This window comes from Callithrix jacchus, chromosome 16 (assembly GCF_049354715.1).
Source record: "Callithrix jacchus isolate 240 chromosome 16, calJac240_pri, whole genome shotgun sequence".
NCBI classification, from domain to species: Eukaryota; Metazoa; Chordata; class Mammalia; order Primates; family Cebidae; genus Callithrix; species Callithrix jacchus.
In genome coordinates this window covers 58,622,419-58,643,068 of record NC_133517.1, presented here as the reverse complement: position 1 = coordinate 58,643,068, position 20,650 = coordinate 58,622,419, and the positions used below count along the sequence as shown (strand labels likewise).

General features: G+C 48.2%; 1 protein-coding gene and 1 non-coding gene across 2 annotated transcripts in view; both read right to left on the bottom strand.

The window, feature by feature from the left end:
- The window catches only part of COL22A1 (collagen type XXII alpha 1 chain), a 332,005-nt gene extending 315,376 nt beyond the window's left edge, over positions 1–16,629 (bottom strand). Inside the window, exon 1 of the mRNA XM_008983195.5 lies at positions 16,213–16,629. The gene's annotated coding sequence lies outside the window, so the exon portion shown is untranslated. The remainder of the gene's footprint in view (positions 1–16,212) is intronic.
- Positions 6,223–6,386, bottom strand: LOC118148728 (U1 spliceosomal RNA). Its single transcript, XR_004735639.1, has one exon. It is a non-coding gene; the product is annotated as a U1 spliceosomal RNA (small nuclear RNA).
- Positions 16,630–20,650: the final 4,021 nt, after the last annotated feature.

The window sequence follows — 20,650 nt, the reverse complement described above, 5'->3', positions numbered from 1 at the left end:
TAATCCCATCCATTAGGGGTCTGCACTCATGACCTGTGCACCTCCAAAAGGCCCCGCCTCCACATGCCATCACATTAGGAATTAGATTTCAATATGTGAATGTCAGAGGGACATATTCGGTCGATAGCAGACAGGAATCAAGTTAAAGGACAGAACTGCAGCCTCTGCTTCATCTGAGTGTATATAATAAAACAGATTTCTAGAGAGGTCAAGCTCCCTGCACCATCCATATCCCAGTATTGTTCTCAATTTCTACCTTCCCCAGAAATGGAAACACCCCCCCTTCAGTTATCTTAGCAAACATGAAAATGACATATTCAAGAAGGAAAATGAGGTATCAAAAATTTCCATCCTTCATACTCTCCCCCACCACCCCCCAAAAAATAGCTAGCTCGGGATGGATTGCAAGCAGATAATCTTGCCTTAAATGCCCGTAAGTCTCTTACCATAGTTTATGGATTTGGAGGGTGCATTCCTCATACACTTGCTACATGTCCTCCTACACCCCACATCCAACCCACCAAAAGCCTATCAGCTCTCCCACCCCAGCCACCTCAGGTCTGTCAATACCTCCCCTTCTGCACTCCGACTGGTGGAGACCAAGCCTCCTTCCTCTCTTGCATGGAGCACAGTAACAACTTCCTAACTGGTCTCCTTCCTGGCTCTCTTGTTTCCCTCTACACTAGATTCCCTACAAGGAAGCAGAAGCATCTTGAAGAAATCAATCAATCAGTAAAAGCCCTAATACTTAGTCACAGATTACTTCCATTTTTTCTTACTGCTCTCTTCACCCAGCTATAGGTACAGCTTCAGCCACAGGCTGCAGGTACAGGATGAATATGAAATATGACTTGCTCACATCAATCCCACGTTATTCCTTATTCTAATACCACTCCTGATGCTTTCTCTCCTCTTCTTCCCCTTCTCCCTCCTGTATTCTCCCTTTCTCCTTTTTCTGCCTCCCTCTTTTTATCCTTCATTTATCTTTGTCCATTCTGTTGTCCAATCACAATGTAAGTCCCATAAGTGCCAAGACCATGACCTGATACCTTTCACCATTACAGACATGAATACAGAGAGTATATTCACTCAGAGCCAGCTTATGGATTAAAATGGCTGAGAAGACGCTGGGACCTTTAAATGGGGACATGAGGCAGAAAAGAGGAAGATCTGGCTTAGCCTAGAAAATTCAGGGATGGTGAGACACAATATACTCAAGGGTTCAGTCAGTGCTGACTAGTTAACAGATTCTCGTGTTATTATGCTGCTTGGTATTTTGAACTTGTGTGCAGTACTTACGTTTTTGCTATTGAGTCATTTCTTTTTTTTTTTTTTTTTTTTTTGAGACACAGTGTCACTGTCACCCAGGCTGGAGTGCAGTGGCATGATCTCGGCTCACTGCAGCCTCTACCTCTCGGGTTCAAGCGATTCTCCTGCCTCAGCCTCCTGAGTAGCTGTGATTACAGGCACGCACCATCATACCTGGCTAATTTTTGTATTTTTAGTATAGACAGGGTTTCGTCATATTGGCCAGGCTGTTTTGAACCCCTGACCTCACGTGACCCGCCCACCTTGGCCTCCCACAGTACTAGGATTGCCAGCATGAGCCACTGGGTCATACGTTTCTTGATAAGCAAAAGTGGCCTTCCCTGTCATGATCCCTGACACTTACCATTGGCACAAAGTTGTTGCTCAATAAATATTTATTGAATAAGAAAATAAATAAAGGCTGGGCACAGTGGCTCATGCCTGTAATCCCAGCACTTTGGGATGCCAAGGTGGGTGGAACACTTGAGGTCAGGAGTTCGAGACCAGCCTGACCAACATGGAGAAATCCTGTCTCTACTAAAAATACAAAAAAATTAACTGGGCTTGGTGGTGCATACTTGTAATCCCAGCTACTTGGGAAGCTGAGGCAGGAGAATCACTGAAACCCAGGAGGCAAAGGTTGCAGTGAGTCGAGATCGCACCATTATACTCCAGCCTGGGCAACAAGAGCAAAACTCTGTCTCAAAAAATAATAATGATAAATTAAAATGGCAGCTGATCCAGTAGACTGTAGTGTCGCAGATATGGTGAAGGTATGATGATGCAGATGATAGAAACAGCAGCCAGAACTGTATCGGCTGTTTCTCTTGCATTGCTTTATTTCTTCACAAGGGGCTAGCAAAGCCATTATTACTGCTGAGTAACCTCGTGTTCTGGGCAGTGAAAGAACGTGCCAAAGACTTAGACAGCTAGGAAGGGGTAGGGTACGGATTAGTCCCAGGCCAGTACGATCCTAGATTCCGTGCTCTTCTCATTTAACTAGGAAGGCTTGGTCTCTGTCACTCAATCGAATGACAGTGCTTGATCAGATGCCTTGCAAGTGGGGAGAAAACAAAGAAAGCTCTGGCCATCAGGAGTGTTGGGTCCTTCTAACCAGCAACAGCATCCATTCAGTTCTTGTCTCCTGTCCACTCAGACATCCCAACGATTTAATGGAATTGGTCTCCACCCTACATTGCCAAATTGCAGAAGGATTCAGATGATTGGAGGAGGAGATGGAAAAAGTGAGACATGGTTTCCGAACCTCCTTCTTTATGCTTTGGAATTCAAAGTATTATCATATACACACACACACACACACACACACACACACACACACACACACACATTATTTTTATCACTTCCCTCAGAAGAGGCTGCATGCCACTTCTGTTTCTCTCCCAGTTGCTAGAAGCTGTAAATGAAACTCAAGGCATATCTGTCTATTCTTGAGACAATGAAGCTGTCTTAAACCTGGGCTCCAAGCGGCACTTTCATTCTAAAGCCATCGCCCATTTCTTCACTATGCTTTGTGGTCTTTAGAGTCATTGATCAATTACTTCAACAAGTATGTATTGAGTCCCAGACTACATGCCAGGCATTGTCTTAATCACCGGGTATAGCAGTGTTCCTCCACCCAGCCTACTTTCTAGAAAGAGAAGGGAGAAAGTAAACAAAGCAACAAATAAGTAAAGGGGATGGTTTGAGAGAGTAACGGCTTATTTGAACACAAAGAAACAGTCATGTGATAGAAGGTGACTTGGGCAGGGCAGTTTTTACATGCTGCAAAAGGAAAGATTCCTCTTAGTTGGGGACACTTAAACTGAGATCTGATTAATCAGACAGAGCCTTTTGGAAAGGGGAACAGGGCAAGGAGTGAAAAGCCTCTAGCAGTTGTTGGATCCCTGCCACCAACAGCCTGAGACACGGCCTCCAGCCTCAGATCCACTCATTACTGGAAGGTTTTCTTTTTTCTTTTTTTTTTTTTTGAGACTGAGTCTCGCTCTATCCCCTAGGCTGGAGTGCAATGGCACAATCTCAGGTCACTGCAACCTCCACCTCCCAGGTTCAGGTGATTTTCATGCCTCAGTCTCCCGAATAGCTGAGATTACAGCTGCCTACCACCACACCTGGCTAATTTTTGTTTTTTTAGTAGAGACAGGGTTTCACCATGTTGGCCAGGCTGGTCTCAAACTTTGGATACACCCACTTCAGCCTCCCAAAGTGCTGGAATTATAGGTATGAGCCACCATACCTGGCCTGGGAGGTATTTTTGTTGTTTTTGAGACAAATGTCCCACTCCTCTTACCCAGGCTGGGGTGCAATGGTGTGATCACAGCTCACTGCAGCCTCGACCAACCAGGCTCAAGTGATCCTCCCACCTCAGCCTCCTAAGTAGCTGGGACTACAGGTCCACCATGCCCAGCTAATTTTTGTATTTTTTGTAGAGATGAGCTTTCACCATGTTGCCCAGGCTGGTGTCGAACTCCTGGACTCAAGCAATCTGGCTGCCTCAGCCTCCCAAAGTGCTGGGATTGCAGGCCTGAGCCACCATGCCTGGCCTTTACTGGGACTTACTACACATTTTCACAAGACCCAAATGAGGTGCCTAATACATAAATATGATCGTTCGACTCGTGAATGGACCCTGCAGCACCCCTCGTCACCTTTGGGAAAGTCCAAGTGCTCCACTGCAGACTCATAGACTGCCTTGCACCTCTCCAGTGTCACCTGGCTGCATGTCTGCTTGGACCTATGTGAATGAAGGAGAAGACAATGGGGAGAGAGGCTGTGCTGGGGAAGGAGGGGCCATCCACACTCCCTGCTCCCCTGGGATATGGTGAGCCAACTCCCCGTGAGTCAAATGAACAGCACAGGGGGAGGTCAAGCTGGAGTTACCTGACTGGTGCCCAGCAGAGATAGCTGCACAACAAGAGGACTCCCACTGTACGACACTGTGAAGGACACTGCAGGCATAGCGGAGGAAGGGGCATGGGGGATTCCCACCAAGCTGGGAGAGGTGAGGAGCTCCATGAGAGAGGCACCACGTGGATGCCCGAAACAGTGAAGGTTTTGTGGCAAAGGTGGCCAGAGGAGCTACTGCCCCTCTCCCTTCCCTTTATCCTCACCCCCACCCTCGAGAGAAAGAGAGAAGAAGTGAGAAAAGACCCCAACCAGGTCCCTCAGGACAATGGCTTGGCATTGGCTATGACAGGAGGGCAGAGAACTTCGCGGTGATGTGGGACTGTGCTTTTCTACTAGAACTGACTGGGCTGGGCTCTGTTCCACCTGAAAGTGAACGGGAAGTTGTGGGTTGGGGTCAGGGCTTGTGAAGGCACAGGACAGCAGGTTTTGGCCAAATGTGGTTGGTCTCAGGGACCATGGAAACATGAAAGGTTTTCGTTGTCATGCACCCCTGAGTTTCAGTTGCTGAAGGGTGGTTACTTTGCTCTCATACACTGATCCCCCGTGGATCAGAGCGGCAGGCCTAACAGGCAAATAAAAAAGCATTCCCTCCCTATGGCAAGTTGTCTCAAGGTCTGTAGCAGTCCTCATATGAGCGGATGTATCCAGGAATTAAGTTATGAATTATTGAGCATCAACCCCACAGCAGGTATGGAGCCAGGACATGCCACATGGGATCCCCGCCACAGCCTGATGTGCTGAGTTACTGTCCCTTTCACGACTGACACCCTGAGGCCAGGCCATGGCTCCAGGTGATGTGGCTATTGAATGAAAGAGGCTGGATTCACATTCTGGGCCACCCAACTCCAGGATCGCCAGGGGCTTCCTGCAGGAAAGAGATAGCCATGGAAAGGGACCATTTAGGGCAGACTGGGGGCCTTCAATGCTGTGGTTTGAATTCTAAGCTTGGGGTAGCATGCAGCAAAAATTCTCATACATGTTAAATCATATGTTGCATCCCATAAAGTTCTAACGGGCTTTAAGTGAAGTTGGAGAGAAGAGCGGGCACCTTGGCCTGATGGGCAGAAGAGAGACAGAGCATCTGGAGGCCAATTTCACCTGCCCCTGCTTGTCTCTGACACCCGCGATTGTTTCCTACCTGGGCCCACAGTTGCTTTTTGTCTTCCAAGCCTCCCTCCTTCAGAGAGCAGAGACAGCCTTTTGCTTTCAGTGAAAACTTCCCTCCTACTATCAGTTGATGGGGTTCATGGGAGGGCACCCCACTTTTTCAGCTAGGAAGTGGCAGGGGACCAGACTGAGCTGGCTTGGACTCCACATTCCCCCGAATGCTGGAATTTGACAAGAGCCAAGCACGTAATCCTGGGGCCTTCTGCTAGAGTTTCTAGGTAAAGAGGCACAGGTCTGCTGGAGCTGCTGAGTTTGGGGGGTGGCGATGGCCATGTGCCAACATGTGGGGTATCCTGATGCACACTGCACCCTGAGGGCAAGACAAGATACATCCCTGGAGCTCCTGCACCCAGCTTTGTCCAAAGCCTAGAGGTACCCAGGGCTACTGTGCTGCATGAGACAAATATTTCCGTACCTCCGCTTAAGGTTAAGCTAATTTGAGCTGGAGTTCTTTCACTTCAAAACCACACAGAGGCACCTGATCCTCTTAGCAGGGCCCAGGGGACACTGCCCCTCATCACGGAGCTCACGCAGGGAGCCCCTGCTTCCTAAACTGCTTCCTGGGCTCTACGTCTTGTTTCCGCTTCCTCTCCTTTCATCCTTGATTGACAGCTCAGTTTAGATATGCTTTTCCAGAATTGCCCCATTCAACCTCCCTCTCCAATGGCCAACTTCCAAAAGCCATCCAGAGACCCACACACACACCCTTACACCCCAGTTCCTGCATCCTCCCTGGATCTATGGGGTTGCAGAGGCAGCACAGACCAGAGGACGCACTCGGGAGGACAGGACACCCTTTTCTTTTTTCTTTTTTTTTAAAGTCAGGGAAAAGCGCTAACACAGTCCCCCACTACCACAAATTATGCAGTCGAGTTTCCCACATTTGGGGAAATCGCAGGGGTCAGCACATCCGAAGTGCAATGCATAAGCCTCGCCCTGGGAAAACCACCTTCGTGATCACGGTATCTCCCCTGCCAGGTAAGTATATAGGAACGCCCTTTTCAGCCCCGCTCTGCCTGCCTCGCCCATCAGCATAAGCAAACCTTAACCACGCTACTGTTTTATTCATTTCTTCAAACATGGCAGAGCTGTAATAACTCCATTTTTATTTCTTCCACATTTTCAGTATTGAATTCTTCCCAATTTTTTTCTCTCCCCATGCCAACCCCCAATGAGTCCACTGTCTCAGTTCATTTCACAAGAGACTGTCTCAGATTACAGAGTCTTGAGGACACAGAAGATATTTCTGTTTAATTTATTTTGAGCAGCGTCTGGTCTGGTGAAGCAATATGTATAAATAGTGCTCCAGCATCCACACTGATTTTGGAGGTTCCATCCCAGCAGGCTTCCCTTTTTCTGGGAGGAATAATAAGAAGCCACATGCAGTGCCTCCCCTTTGAGAAGTAAGACGGCACAGCAGGAGGGCCATGGGCCATGAGGCCACACAGACTTCAGCGGGTTTCCGTCTCCACCACTCTCCAGCCATGCGACCTCAGCTAGTATCTCTCTAAGCCTCGGTTGCCTCATCTGTAAAAAGGGGATACTAATCCACTTCATCAGTTGCCGAGTTCCTAGTCAATGGCAGCTTTAAAAATACATATCAATAGATGGATGGAGGGAAGGACAGATAGATTAGATACAAGACAAACTATAAGCACTTGATTCAAGAAAGCTGTCACTACCAGAGAATCTTTTTCAGTGCTTCCTTTACACTGACAGTACTTTTTGCACCAGCATATAAATTCCACTCAGAAAACTCTGTGGAGGGAGTGATCTACCACAACACTCTCCATCAGCCCATGCCCAAATCCCCTGGAGGGATGCCTTATGCACTCATTTAAACCTGGGTATCTCCAGTGACTGGAAACTCACTATTCTGCAAGACAGGAAGAGCATCTCAGAATTCTAAAGTGTTGGGACATCTGAGATCCTGGCAGTCTTGGCTGAAGGCAAGGCTAGTGGCTGAGCTCAGACTGGGCCCTAGGTCCCCTTTCCAGATTAGAGCTCTGATTCATACCAGAAAATCTCAGGCAACCAGGCTGTTTGGAGCTCTTATGTTATTATTTTTTTTTTGTTATACTTTAAGAATTATATTTTTATTAGACTTTATTATAGTCAGACCAGTGGCTGAGCTCAGACCAGGCCCTAGGTCCCCTTTCCCAGTTTAGAGCTCTGGTTCATACCAGGAAACTCAGGCAATGAGGCTGTTTGGACCTATTATTATTGTTATTATTTTTTATTGTACTTTTAAGTTCTGTGGTACATGTACAGAACATTCAGGTTTGTTACACAGGTATGCATGTGCCATGGTGGTTTGCAGCACCCATCCCCCCCCATCATCTGCATCAGGTATTTCTCCTAATGCTAGCCCTCCTGAATTCCCCCACCCCCTGCTATCCCTTCCCAGCCCCCCATCCCCCCGGCAGGCCCTGATGTATGGTGTTCCCCTCCCTGTGTCCATGTGTTCTCATTGTTCAACACCCACTTCCTTAAGAGACCCTGTAGTCCCTAAGCCAAGCTCCCTTTTCTACTCCTGGGGGACACACTCCACACAACCTCTGAGAACAGTTTCCCTTCTGAGAGAGAGACCTCTCCCCCTGTGCCAGATTAGAAATTCCCCTTTACTATACTCTGTGAACTTGCAAAGGATCTTACTCACCCTGAACATCCACGTTACTGGACAAGACAGGTCCATTCATGTTCTGTCCCAGCTTAAAGCCTCCTCTTGGCTCCTCAAGGCCTTTCTCCACCGGATCCCTCACCTCACATTTTACCGCATGAACCTTATTCTCCAACCTCAAAGACTCCTCCCCCTTCCTCCAACACCTGCATTTTCTTTTCCTAACTCCTTACATTGTCTGTGTCTTTACCTCAGAGAGAATGCCTTTTTCTTGCCAGGCAGACTCCTATTCATCCTTCAAAACCCGGTTTAAGTGCCTTCTCCTCAGTGAAGACTTCCCTGATTTCCCAGGCAGGGAGTGTTCTACTATATTCTCTAGGCTCCCACAGACTCAAGGTTTTTAGCCCTCTACAAGTAATATCAAAAATTACCTACATGTGGGTCTGTCTTCTCAACTGAGCTGCTTCACCCTAAACATTATGAGGCTAGTCTCTCTTCCTCTGTGCCTGGAACAATCATGGGCACAGAGCAGTATCACATATCAGTGTAATGGAGAGAAACAAGTACATGGTTGACGCATCTAAACTGGGAACTTAATGGCATATTTAACTTAGCAAGAGGGAGCTCTTTTTTGTATTTCTTCATTGAAACTGTTACTTCCTGAGAAGATAGAAAGCTTGTGGATTGACACAAGACTGACTTTTTCTTTTTCTTTTTTTTTTAGACAGTTTTGCTCGGTTACCCAGGCTGGAATACAGTGGTGTGATCTCAGCTCAGTGCAACCTCCACCTCTCAGATTCAAGCAATTCTCCTGCCTTAGCCTCCCAAGTAGCTAGTATTACGGGCACTCACCACCATACCCAGCTAGTTGTTGCATTTTCAGTAGAGACAGGGTTTCACCATGTTGGCCAGGCTGGTCTCGAACTCCTGACCTCAAGTGATCCCCTGACTTTGGCCTCCCAAAGTGCCAGGACTACAGGCATAAGCCACCGAGCCCAGCCAAGACTGACTTTCTTTAACTAATCACCAACAACATTTCTTTTCTTCCAAGAAATTGCCTAGATGCCACCAGGATCCTGCCACACTGTGGACAAGAGCAGAAAGAGGTGAGGCCTGTACCAAAGAGGTGCCAGGAATGGAGGCTTTGTGGATGTTCTCTTCCCAGGGAATTGACTCAGACTCAAGGTTTTTAGCCCTCTACAAGTAATATCAAAAATTACCTACATGTGGGTCTGTCTTCTCAACTGAGCTGCTTCACCCTAAACACTAAGAGGCTAGTCTCTCTTCCTCTGTGCCTGGAACAATCATGGGCACAGAGCAGTATCATGTATCAGTGTAACGGAGAGAAACAAGTACATGGTTGTTTCACAAATGTGCCCAATACAGAGGTACCAAAAGGTATTTCTCAGACATCACAGGGTGGGGTTCTTCAGCCCAGCATTTCCCAGGGGAGCCCATGGCTTTGGCTCCACTGTGGTGGGGCTTCAGGACCAAAGCTGAAAAGGGCTTCCAGGATTGCTCTGCTATGAAGGGAGCCTGTGACAGGGAGCTCTGCTCATTACCCTTGTGCTGTGCAATGTCTAGCAAATTCAGGCTTTTAAATAATGTGAGCATTTATTGGTGGGAGAATTCAGCAGGAAGGGTACAAGAAAAGCCTCTTGAAAGGTTCTGTCTGAGCAAAGAACCACTGCACTCCCACCCTCTTTCCTCTTGATCTGAAAAACCATTCAGGGATGGCTGATCAAACTTGTTGATGCAAATTAATCCACGAACTCTCACTCATTCATACATTATCCCATCATGTATTTATTTCTCATTCATTCTTTTATTAGTCTGCTCACTTGTCCATAGTCTTAGCCCACTGTCTGAAGACAGAAGCACTGAACCTGATTCTTTTTTAATAATACCGCAGACTGGGTAACTTATCAAAGGAAGAGATGGATTTGCCTCCCAGTCCTACAGGCTGGGATATCCCAGTGCATGCTGCAGGCATCCAGCGAGGGTAACCCCACAGCAGAAGGCAGAAGCAAGCGTGTAAGACAGAGAGAGGACCCAGAGGCCAAATTTACTTTAGATAACAACCCGCTCTCACAAAAACTAACCTGTGCTTCTAACAGCAACAGCCGTCCTTCCGTGAGGCGTTTGCCCTCCTAACCCTCTTAGGCCACATCTCCTAACACTGCTGCACTGGGGATGAGGTTTCTAACACATGAACTTTGGGGAGACACACTCAAATCATAACACCTGTCTGTCCACACAGACATTTATTTCGGCTCTCTCTCCCTCCCCCCTCCCCCACACAAAGGCTCAGTCATGCCACAAACAATGGGGACCACAGCGCCACTTCTCAATGGGTCCACAGCAAGCAGTAAAACAAAATACAATGGCTCAACCTTTAAATCATTTCTGCAGAACCTCCTAAGAGCCAGACACTGTGCTAGATACCCATGTTTTTAAATATGTGTTGGCCGCTGTTCCCACACTGTTCAAATGCTGGATTTTGATTGATGTGGCTGTTGGTTATACATAGGTTGTAAGAGAATGATAGCCAGAATGGTATGATTGGTTAAGTTGGGGGAGAACTCAGGAGAGTTGCAGATACTGTTGCACTTGTAAAAACATGCTTTTGTCATCTTTTTCTTTTCTTTTTTTTTTTTTTTTTTTTTTTTTTTTTTGAGATGGAGTTTTGCTGTTGTTGCCCAGGCTGGAGTGCAATGGTGCAATCTCAGCTCACCTCAACCTCTGCGTCCCAGGTTCAAGCAATTCTCCTTCCTCAGCCTCCCAAGTAGCTGGGATTACAGGCATGCATCACCAGGCCCAGGTAATTTTATGCTTTTAGTAGAGACAGGGTTTCTCCATGTTGGTCAGGCTGATCTCAAACTCCTACCTCAGGTGATCCGCCTGCCTCCACCTCCCAAAGTGCTGGGATTACAGGCACGAGCCACCGCATCCAGCCTTTTTATTACTTTTTAAGTTTAAAACATTCTAGCTAAGAATAACAAAGAAGAAATTGTACAAATAGTACATTAGCTTTTTCTATGAATGTACATTTATTCACTTGTGGCAGTCTGAAATTTTTGTTAAGAGCATGGGCTTTGCACCAAGACACAAGTTTAAAGTTCAGTTCTGCCTTTTACTAGCTAAGGAATCAAATGTCCCTAAGTCTCCATTTGTCCATCCCTAAAGGGAGTAACAGCATAGTTAATTCACAGGAGGAAAGTTAATTCACATATATTATGTATCACACACATAATATATTATCACATATTATGTATGTCATAATACCTTACATACCACCTGGCACCAATTGGCACTTAATCTCACATGGGATCAGGGGGTGTGTTATTTTTGCTTTTACAGAACTAAAAATCTGTCATAGGAAAAAAAGATCTAATTTATTCTAAGTACCCCAAAAAAGATGGAATAAGTTCAAACAGATGGCAGCAGAGAGAGTGCTTTTATTTGAATAAAAGGAAGAATTTTAAACCAGATATCCAACAATGCACTGGAGGTCGCCTTAGGAGGTAACAATCCCTCTGCCCCTGGTGGTAGGCAAGAATCTGGGAGAAAGGTAATAGGATCCAGTCAACAGATGAGGAAACTGGACGAGCTGCGTGTGATGGACGTCCTGCAGCCTGCAGATGCAAAGGGCTTATCACAGTCACGATTATCAGGCAAAGCTGTAGGTGATCACCCTTAAGGTACAACCACAATGAAGCTTGTGGCTCTGTTTTATTTGTACTTGTGTTTTGTTTTACGGTAAGAGCACTTAACATGAGACCTGCTCTCCTAATAGATTTAAGTGTATAATACAATATTGCTACGGATTGGCACAGCGTTATACAGCGGACCTCCAGAACGTGTTCATCTCACATAAGTGAAATTGTATACCCAATTTTATAATGAGACTTTAATTTACCCGTATTCATCCTTGTGGCTGACTTGCCCTTTTCTTTCTTTGTCTTTATAGCGTCAAGAGCAGAAGGTGTCCCTGACAACTCAGACACCAGGCAGGTGAGGCCAGCTCCAAGTGGCCTGGACCTGCCAGTATGCAGCTAAAGGAAAAGCTTCTCCTTATGTTGCAGTTTCAACCAAGAGATGGTATCAATTCCGATTTTTTTTTTAATTTTACTATAAGCCAAACTTAAAAAAAAAAATTGAAGATACCCTCATCCCTATCGGAACACAGCCAGAGTGAACTAGTAGTGAGCCTCCATACCTGGGAGCGTACAAGTTAAGGCAAGTGGATAGCAGAAGAGAGTCAGCATGTGCGAGTTTGTCCCAGGAGGCCTCTGAGTTGCTTTCAGCAGGCATCTTCACGACCACAATGGGCTGGCGGGGCCACCCTCAAACACTCTCTGGGTATCTGCCAGGACTTCCCATTGCTGGTGCCAGGATGTCAGCCCTGCTTTCAGCCTCTCATGAGTGCTCCTAATAACTACTGAGAGTTATTAGGTACCATCAAAATGCCGATGCCCTCTAACTCAGAAATCCTATTCCTCAACAATAATCTGAGAGACATCATTGCCAAATGGAGGCAATCCTGCACAATCGAAAATGCTCAGCACAGCAGCAGGAAGGGACTGGCCCACCTATCATGGTCCATCCGCTTGCAGGAATGTGAAGCAGCAAAACAAAACTCAGGAACACCATAAAGCAAGGGGCTGACTCTACTAAATAAGAAAGCTGAGAATGGTCATATGACTTATTCATGTAGTCATTTATTCACTCACTCATTGATTCAACAAACCTCGTGCTGGCCTCAGGCAAAATGCAAAGAGATGTCGGTCAGGCCGCCTGGCCTTAGGTTGATTGTTGTGGACACCAACTCTTCCCCTCAAGACACCCACACATGCACACACACCCACAAAGACACATATATGCACATACACATGTACACACAGACACACATGGGCACACACAAATGCTGGATCCTAGGTGGGAAGACTGACAGGTGAATCCCTCTGTGTCCTGGTGCCTCATGAGACTTGAGACTCAGTTCCATCTCAAAATGCAAATCTGGCAAGTCATTCCCACTTTCCAAGACCCTTTCTGTCCCCTGATCTATGAAATGGGAGAATGGCACATTTTCCCTCTGACTAGAGCTTGGTCCTCCTTGATTTTGCAGTTATCTTTATCTGGTAACCTGGTATGTCTTGAATTCTTGAATAGGGATTGGCTAAAAAAAAAAAAAATCCTCAGGGAACTTTCTTACCCTAAAATATTCCTGTGGGCCTTCCTCATTTTCTGGTTTTCTTTGGGAGGCCTGTATCACTCTTAGTATGTGGGAAACGGCCTTTGTTGAAACAAAAATGAGCTTTAACTCCGGCTTCCTCTTTACTCCCTGTCTATCCCCAGGTAAATCAAACTCTAATCTTTCATTTCCTTGTCTATAAAACTGAGATAGGAATGACACACACGTAGCCCATAGTCCTGACCTATAGTAACCACACAACTTGCGTTGACCTCCATCAAAAACATCATAAGCACCTCTGAAGGAAGAGAAGGATGCAGGAGGGAACCAACAGACTCTTAAGGCTGGAAGTGAAGCTCTTGGTAATTGCAGCATCTCAAGCTAGGAAGGACCTTAAAAGCTCACCTGGCTCAAGCATTCCAGGGTCACAGCAGCCCTACAACAGCCATCCAGTCTTTTTGAATGCCTCCTGTAGTGGGGGACTCACTCCCAAATGAATCAATCTGTCCTGCCTTTGGAAAGGTCTTCCAGCTGAACTAGAATCTAACATCCAGTGAAGCTCCTCCACTCATCCTTTTAGCTGGATGCTTTGGAGACCAAGAGAGCAGACCAGCTGCCCCTTCAACAGGGCAGTCCTCCAAATGGTTGAGGCTGCTGTCTTCTCTGCACTAGAAGACCTTCCTGTGGCAGTATCCTTCCACGTAAGCTATGACTTCTATTCCCAGGAAATGCTAATTTGTCTCCTCTAAATGCACTCCACTTATCTGTGACCCTCTTACAATGGAATCAGAGAGAGATAACCCCAATTTTCTAGACCAGAGCAAGCAAGCTCCCAGGTCTGCAGAGGCCCTGCAGGTCACACAGATGACAGCGGAGGACCAGAGGGCACATGCCATATCTAAAGTGGGTGGCTAATCCTCATCCTGGCCATTGACAGCCTTGCGAGGATTCAAGCCAAAAGAGAAGCCAGAGACTAAGAATCGTAACACAAAATCGCCTAATCATTTTATGTTGGCAAGTAACAGAAACATCACACAAAGCTTTAAAACTGTCTGTGGACTGGATCCATCTAGGGACCATTTACTTAATCATTTTGTAGGTATAAAACCTTTTGTGAATCTGATGAAAGTTTTGACCAAGCCACAGAAAAACCAGATACAAACAAACTTCTGCTGCAAACGTTTTAAACGATGCATGGGGCTGAATGCAGTAGCTCATGCCTGTAATCCTAGCACTTTGGGAGGCCGAGGTGGACCATCATGAGGTCAGGAGTTCAAGACCAGCCTGGCCAACATGGTGAAACCCTGTCTCTACTAAAAATACAAAAGTTAGCTGAGTGTGGTGGTAGGCGCCTATAATCCCAGCTACTCAGGAGGCTGAGGCAGGAGAATTTCTCGAACCTGGAAGGCGGATGTTCCAGTGAGCTAAGATTGCACCACTGCACTCCCGCCTGGGTAACAGAGCAAAAGGGAGGGAGGAAGGGAGGGAGGGAAGGAGGGAAGGAAGGAAGGAAGGAAGGCAGGCAGCCAGGCAAGCAGGCTGGATCAATCCCTGGGAGCCACTCCTAGATCCCAGGAAAGAAAATCCTCATTGAATCCAATGTCTTGTCTAATAAGACAGGCCCAACAACAACAAAGTGACAATTTCCTGCAGTTGCACAGCACCTCAGTAGCACAGTGACAAGGACATCTAGAATGAGGTGAGGGTGCTTCCTACTAAAGCTCCCCAGTCTGTGTAACAGACGCAAACTAAGGTATATTGTATGCCCCCACCTACCAGATGCCTCTCCTGTTACGCATCTCTATCCCTTCCATCAGCTCCACTGGCAAAAGAGAAAACTGGGTCTCACTGAGGATAGCCACTTGACCCAGGGCAACCAGAGACACAGAGTTAGCACTGGAAGACAAGACTAGCAGCAAGGCTCACACCCTTCACCCACACCTTGCATGCAGCCCAGCAGCGCACTCCATGCAGCCTCTAACAAAAGCAAAGCCCTGCAATTTCAAATTCCCTGGGAACAACTCTTTGAACTCAACCAGGAGGAGTCTGAAGATGTGGCCTTCAGCCTTCCATGATTTGTTTGGTAGAAATCATCAATGAGAGACAGATTAGGCGTGAGAATGGCCCATGTGTACATAGAAGTGTGGGCATGGGACTCTGGAAGACGACAAGTGGTGGAACTAAGTTCTGAGGAGGGGGACCCAGCACACAGCTGTGGGAGAGGCTGGCAGGCGGTGCCTCCTTCTGCAGATGCCGGATAAGCGTGTCCACCTGTCATCCCTCAGTCTTGCCTTGAGTGAGGAGAAGTGATGACACATTTTCCAATAACACAACTAATTCAAATTAGTGCTTGATCAAGTGGCACCAGAAGCTCTGGTCTGCTCCAGAACACAGGGGCTGGGAGAAGGACAAAACACCTCTCCGTCCTAGATAGAGCGGGCAGGGGTGGTGGTGGCGTGGTTATAAAATACTCAAACAAGAACAAGAGCTAAATCTGGATCAAGAAAGTGAAGTTCCTCGACAGTAAATGCAAAACCAAAAGAGGCTCTTCTTTCCCCACTCCCTGCTCCATTTCCCCAGCATCTTTTTCTCCTTTTATCCAAACTTCTTACTGGAAAGTTTAAAGAGCTGGTACACCTCAACAACTTTAAAGTATTATAGTAACCAGAAACAAGCTCTCGCATCGGACGCTCGGTGGCCACCGCTAGGCTCCTGGCTGCTCAACTAGAATCAAACAGGTGTGTTCTCACAGACTCCCCTCGAGTTTGCTCTGAAGTTCAGCCAAGGCGCAGGCACATCTGCTTCCAACTATAGTCACTCCCTAAAGAGCGAAGTGTGCTCAGGCTTCGAAAAGAAAAGGGTCTGTATTTGGAGAGAACACTCTCCCCAGCCCGCATCCACCCCCCACCTCGTCCCTCACTGTCATCTGGGAAGATGCTTGTCAGTTGAAGTCTGTGACCTTCAGCACCTGCAGGAAAGAAGAGAACCCGGGTCTTACCTGGCGGGGAGCACTCGCGGGATGCCAGCAGGGGTCCAGTCCTGGGCCCAGGCCCACTGGAAGCAGCCGCTGGGAGAAGACACCAGCCCCAGGTATCCCTCCTGGGGGTCACCTGCCAGCCACTCGCCCACTCTCCCCCCAGTAATCTCACAAACTCAGACTCTAAACAAGACTTGAGGTAGGTCGGGAGGCTTTCCGCTGGCCGGGGGGCCCGAGAGAGAACTAGCTTGAAAACAAGTAACTAAATACATGCAGTTCGAAGGAAAGGCTTGAAAGTTACAGAATGAAATAGAAAGTGTGTGAGAAACAGAACAGGGACAGCGGGGAGGACACTTCCTTGCGGAGAAGCGCCGCAGCTCGGCCAGTCCCGCCACTGCCCAGGAACAAAGCTGCCTGGAGCCTCCCCAGGGGCAAACTGGCCTCAGCGCTGGGATTCCCCGGCTAAGAGCGCGGGGCTGGGGAGGAGCTCGGGCTGGGGCGGGCCTAGGAGCGCGGGGCGGGAGCGGGCGGGGGCCCAGCCGGGAAGGAGGAGGAAAATCCGGGGGGCTGGGAGCGGGGAGGGGCCGGAGGGGCAGGGGCGGACCCCGGAGGAAATGAGAGAGGCTGACGCAGTGGCGAGGGGCTGCGGGGAAAGGTGGGCAGGGACCTCGGGAGGGTTTTGGGGGACGGGACAGTGCTGGGGTCCAGACAGTAACGAAGCTGCCCTGGGAAGCCCAAGAGAGGGGCTGACAACTTTCTGTCCAATTATAGGCTTCACTGGATACTCAGCTCCCTTTTCCAGCTGGGCTGAAATAGCCCACCGACTAGTGCCGCAGCCGCCCGAAGCTCTGGGAAGTTAGGCGCCTGCAGTGCAGGGGGATGCTGGGGAGGGGGCGCGCTTCGCTCTTTGTTCAGATCTGAGACTCCCCCACCTGTCAGAGCAGGTAACCTTCACCCCCTCTGTGCCAGAGGCTCCACCTACAGGCAGCCCTGTTCACTGGCTGTGACTTCAGTTCTGGGGACGGGGGCCTGTGTCCTTATTTTTGAGGTAAGGACTGTGTAACCTCAGAGAGAGCCTTTATCGCGTGCCAACGCCCCCAGCAGAGCAGGGCTGTGGGCCCAGGTTGGCCTGATGAGGACACTCGCCTGGCTAATGAATGGGCTTCCCAGCCCCCAAAGGCAGACTGTGAACAGGTGCTGGCCCAGGGCACCCTTCTACTTTTTCTTTCTGAGTACTGTTCCTAAAATGGGCCAGCCAGGAGTATTTTGAAGTAGATGAGAACATGGCCTAATCTGTGCGACCTCCCCCACCCCCAACTCCCAATATGTCTCCTAAATTCGGGAGTGTCTCTATTTGGTCGCCTGCTGGGTAGCAACGAATTCATAAACAGGCAGTATCCGGCTCCTCTGTGACCCATGGAGCTCTCAAAATTCCAGCCCCTTCTTCCCTCTCTGGTCTTGCTTTCTACCCACTCTTGTGGAAATTCATTTCACTTGTGTTGACTGAACACCTCCCCCCGCCACACCCCACCCCGTGTCAGGTGCCCATCAAGTAAAGGAGAGGGCTGGCCCTATCACGAGAAAGGTGAGGGGCTGAGATGAGTGCCCTGCTTGTCAGTTACCAGGATGGGGGGAGGCAGAGAAGAAAGCGATTGCACCTGTGAAGGCCCAGTGTGTGCACATCTAAGCTTACTAGTGTCAGAGGCAGTGAACCACAGCAACTCTGTCTTGAATAGCGGCTGGGTAAAATGAGGCTGAGACCTACTGGGCTGCATTTCTAGGAGGTTTGGTGTTCTTAGTCACAGAATGAGATGGAAAGCACAAAGACTCCACTGATAAAACAGGATGCAATAAAGAGGCTGGCCAAACCCACCAAAACCAAGATGGTGACCTGTGGTCATTCCCACTGCTCATTATCTGCTAAGTATAATGAATTACGGTGCTAATAGACACTCACACCAGTGCCTTGACAGGTTACAAATGTCATGACAATGTCCAGAAGCTACCCTATATGGTCTAAAAGAAAGAGGAATTTCTCAGTTCTGCAAATCTCCTCCCTATATCTCCAGAAAATCTTGAACGATCCACCACTTGTTTAGCATATAATCAAGAAAGAACTGTAAGTATATTCAGTCAGGCAGCCCAAGCCATTGCCCTGCTATGAATAACCATCTTTTTTTTCCTTTTCTTCTCTAATAAACTTGCTTTCACTTTATGAACTTGCTCTGAATTCTTCTTCTGGGGCCTGAATTGGGATCCTTTTCCGGTAACACTAGTGAGAACACAGACAGAAAAGAGGGATGAGGCCACCACGTTAAATTACAGCAAGTTATAATAAGTGCTGCGAAGAAAGCAAAAGACAGATGAGTCCAAGGAGAAAGTGAGGGGCGCAAACCCTAGATTCAGGACTGAGGAGAGGTGTGCCAAGGGGATGGAGGACTGAAGGATAGGCGAAACCACCGTGCAGAAGAGGAGCCCTGGAGTCTGGGAGCTCCCCAGGCAGAGAGAAAGACTTGAGCCCATGGAGAGTTGAGTCCCCTGTGTCCTGGGACTTGTAGAGGGCCATGGCCATGGACAAGGCTGGGTGGGGAACAGGGCACAGATGAGGGGGCTGGCAAGGCCTACTGAGGGGACAGACTTGGTTTTGAGGACCAGGAGTCTCAGAAGTGTCTTAGAGGGGCAGGAGCCTGGCCAGGGTGGGGTCTTGCAGAGTCGGCTGGCAGAGGGAGCGTTGGGAGGTGGTGGGTAGGTGAGCTGGGGGACTACTCAGTTGAATAACTTCTGGAACATCAGAGAGAGAGAGAGGTAGCATCATCTCCAGGTACAAGGTACAGCCTCACCATCCCATCTTTGTTGACTCAGGTTAAATAAAGTCTCTAAAGGGAGGGAGATTGGCCAGGTGCGGTGGCTCACACCTGTAATCCCAGCACGTTGGGAGACCAAGGAAGGCGGATCATGAGGTCAGGAGATTGAGACCATCTTGGCCAACATGGTGAAACCCTGTCTCTATTAAAAATACAAAAATTAGCCAGGAGTGGTGGTGCACACCTGTAATTCCAGCTACTGAGGAGGATGAGGCGGGAGAATCGCTTGAACCCGGGAGGTGGAGGTTGCAGTGAGCTGAGATCCTGCCACTGCACTTCAGCGTTGGTGACAAAACAAGACTCCATCTCAGAAAAATAAAAAAGAAAACGAAATAAAAGGAGATCAAAAAGGAAACTGATGTTCCAGCCATGCACGACCCCAAGGGTTTTTGTTTATTTTTAATTTCCATTTATTTGAAGATCTGTTAAGAACCTAATAATGTCAGACATTGGGAATGCAAAGCTGGATAGGATGTAATCCCGACCCTACAGGAAACAAAAGTCTAGAGGGACAGTATCAGCTTTAAAACGAAGGAAAAATACATCAGCCACTGTTCTGGCAACTGGACTGCAGGCATTCTGCCATGGCTAATGGAATCTCAGGGCTCTGCGCTCCCAACTGCCCAGTTAAAAGAAAAGCCCTCCGCAGAAGTCCCTGCTACAGTTTCTCTTGGGACTCCTTGGTAGGCTGGAAGGTGGTGGTAGGGTGGGACTTGGCTGTGAAGGCCAGGTGGATTCCCACGGGGACTTTTCATACTGAAGCTGCTCTTTTGGACCCAAGCTACCTTCACGGGCCAAGGTCACAAGCCCTGGGAATCTGCTAGCTGCTGTCAGATCACATATCCCTGTGAGAGCTTCACCTCTGGTTTCACAGTGAGAAGAAGACAGTTTTCCCCACGTGACTCCCAGATGGGAACCCACAGCAAGCAGTCTGGGGCCTTGTTTTCATTTTCTGTTGCTAGTGTAAAAAATTATCCCAAACTCATGTGCTTGAAACGACACGAATGTATTACCTTGCAGTTCTGGATGTCAGGAGTCCAGGATGATCCCACAGGGTTAAGAGCAAGGTGTTGGTAGGGCTGGTTCCTCCTGCAGGACCTAAGAGAGTCTGTGTCTTGCCCCTCTTCTAGCTTCTAGCATTTGCTTTATTTATTGATTTAGGAAACGGAGTCTCACCCTGTCACCCAGGCTACTGGCTCGATCTCAGCTCACTGCAATCTCCACCTCCCAGGTTCAAGTGGCTATTTTGCCTCAGCCTCCCAAGTAGCAGGGACTACAGACACCTGCCACCACTCCTGGCTAAATTTTTGTATTTTTAATAGAGACGGGTTTCACCATGTTGGCCGGGCTGGCCTTGAACTCCTGACCTCAGGTGATCCACCCACCCCAGCCTCCCAGAGTGCTGGGATTACAGGCACAAGCCACTGCACCCAGCCCAGCTTCTAGAATTTTCCCACTTTCCTTTCCTCATGACCCCTCCCTACATCACTCTGACTTCTTGCTTCTGTTGCCAGAGCTCCCACCACTGCAGTCAAACCTCCAGCTCCCTCCATATAAAAACCCTGGTGATGAGATTGGGCTCACCAGATGACCCA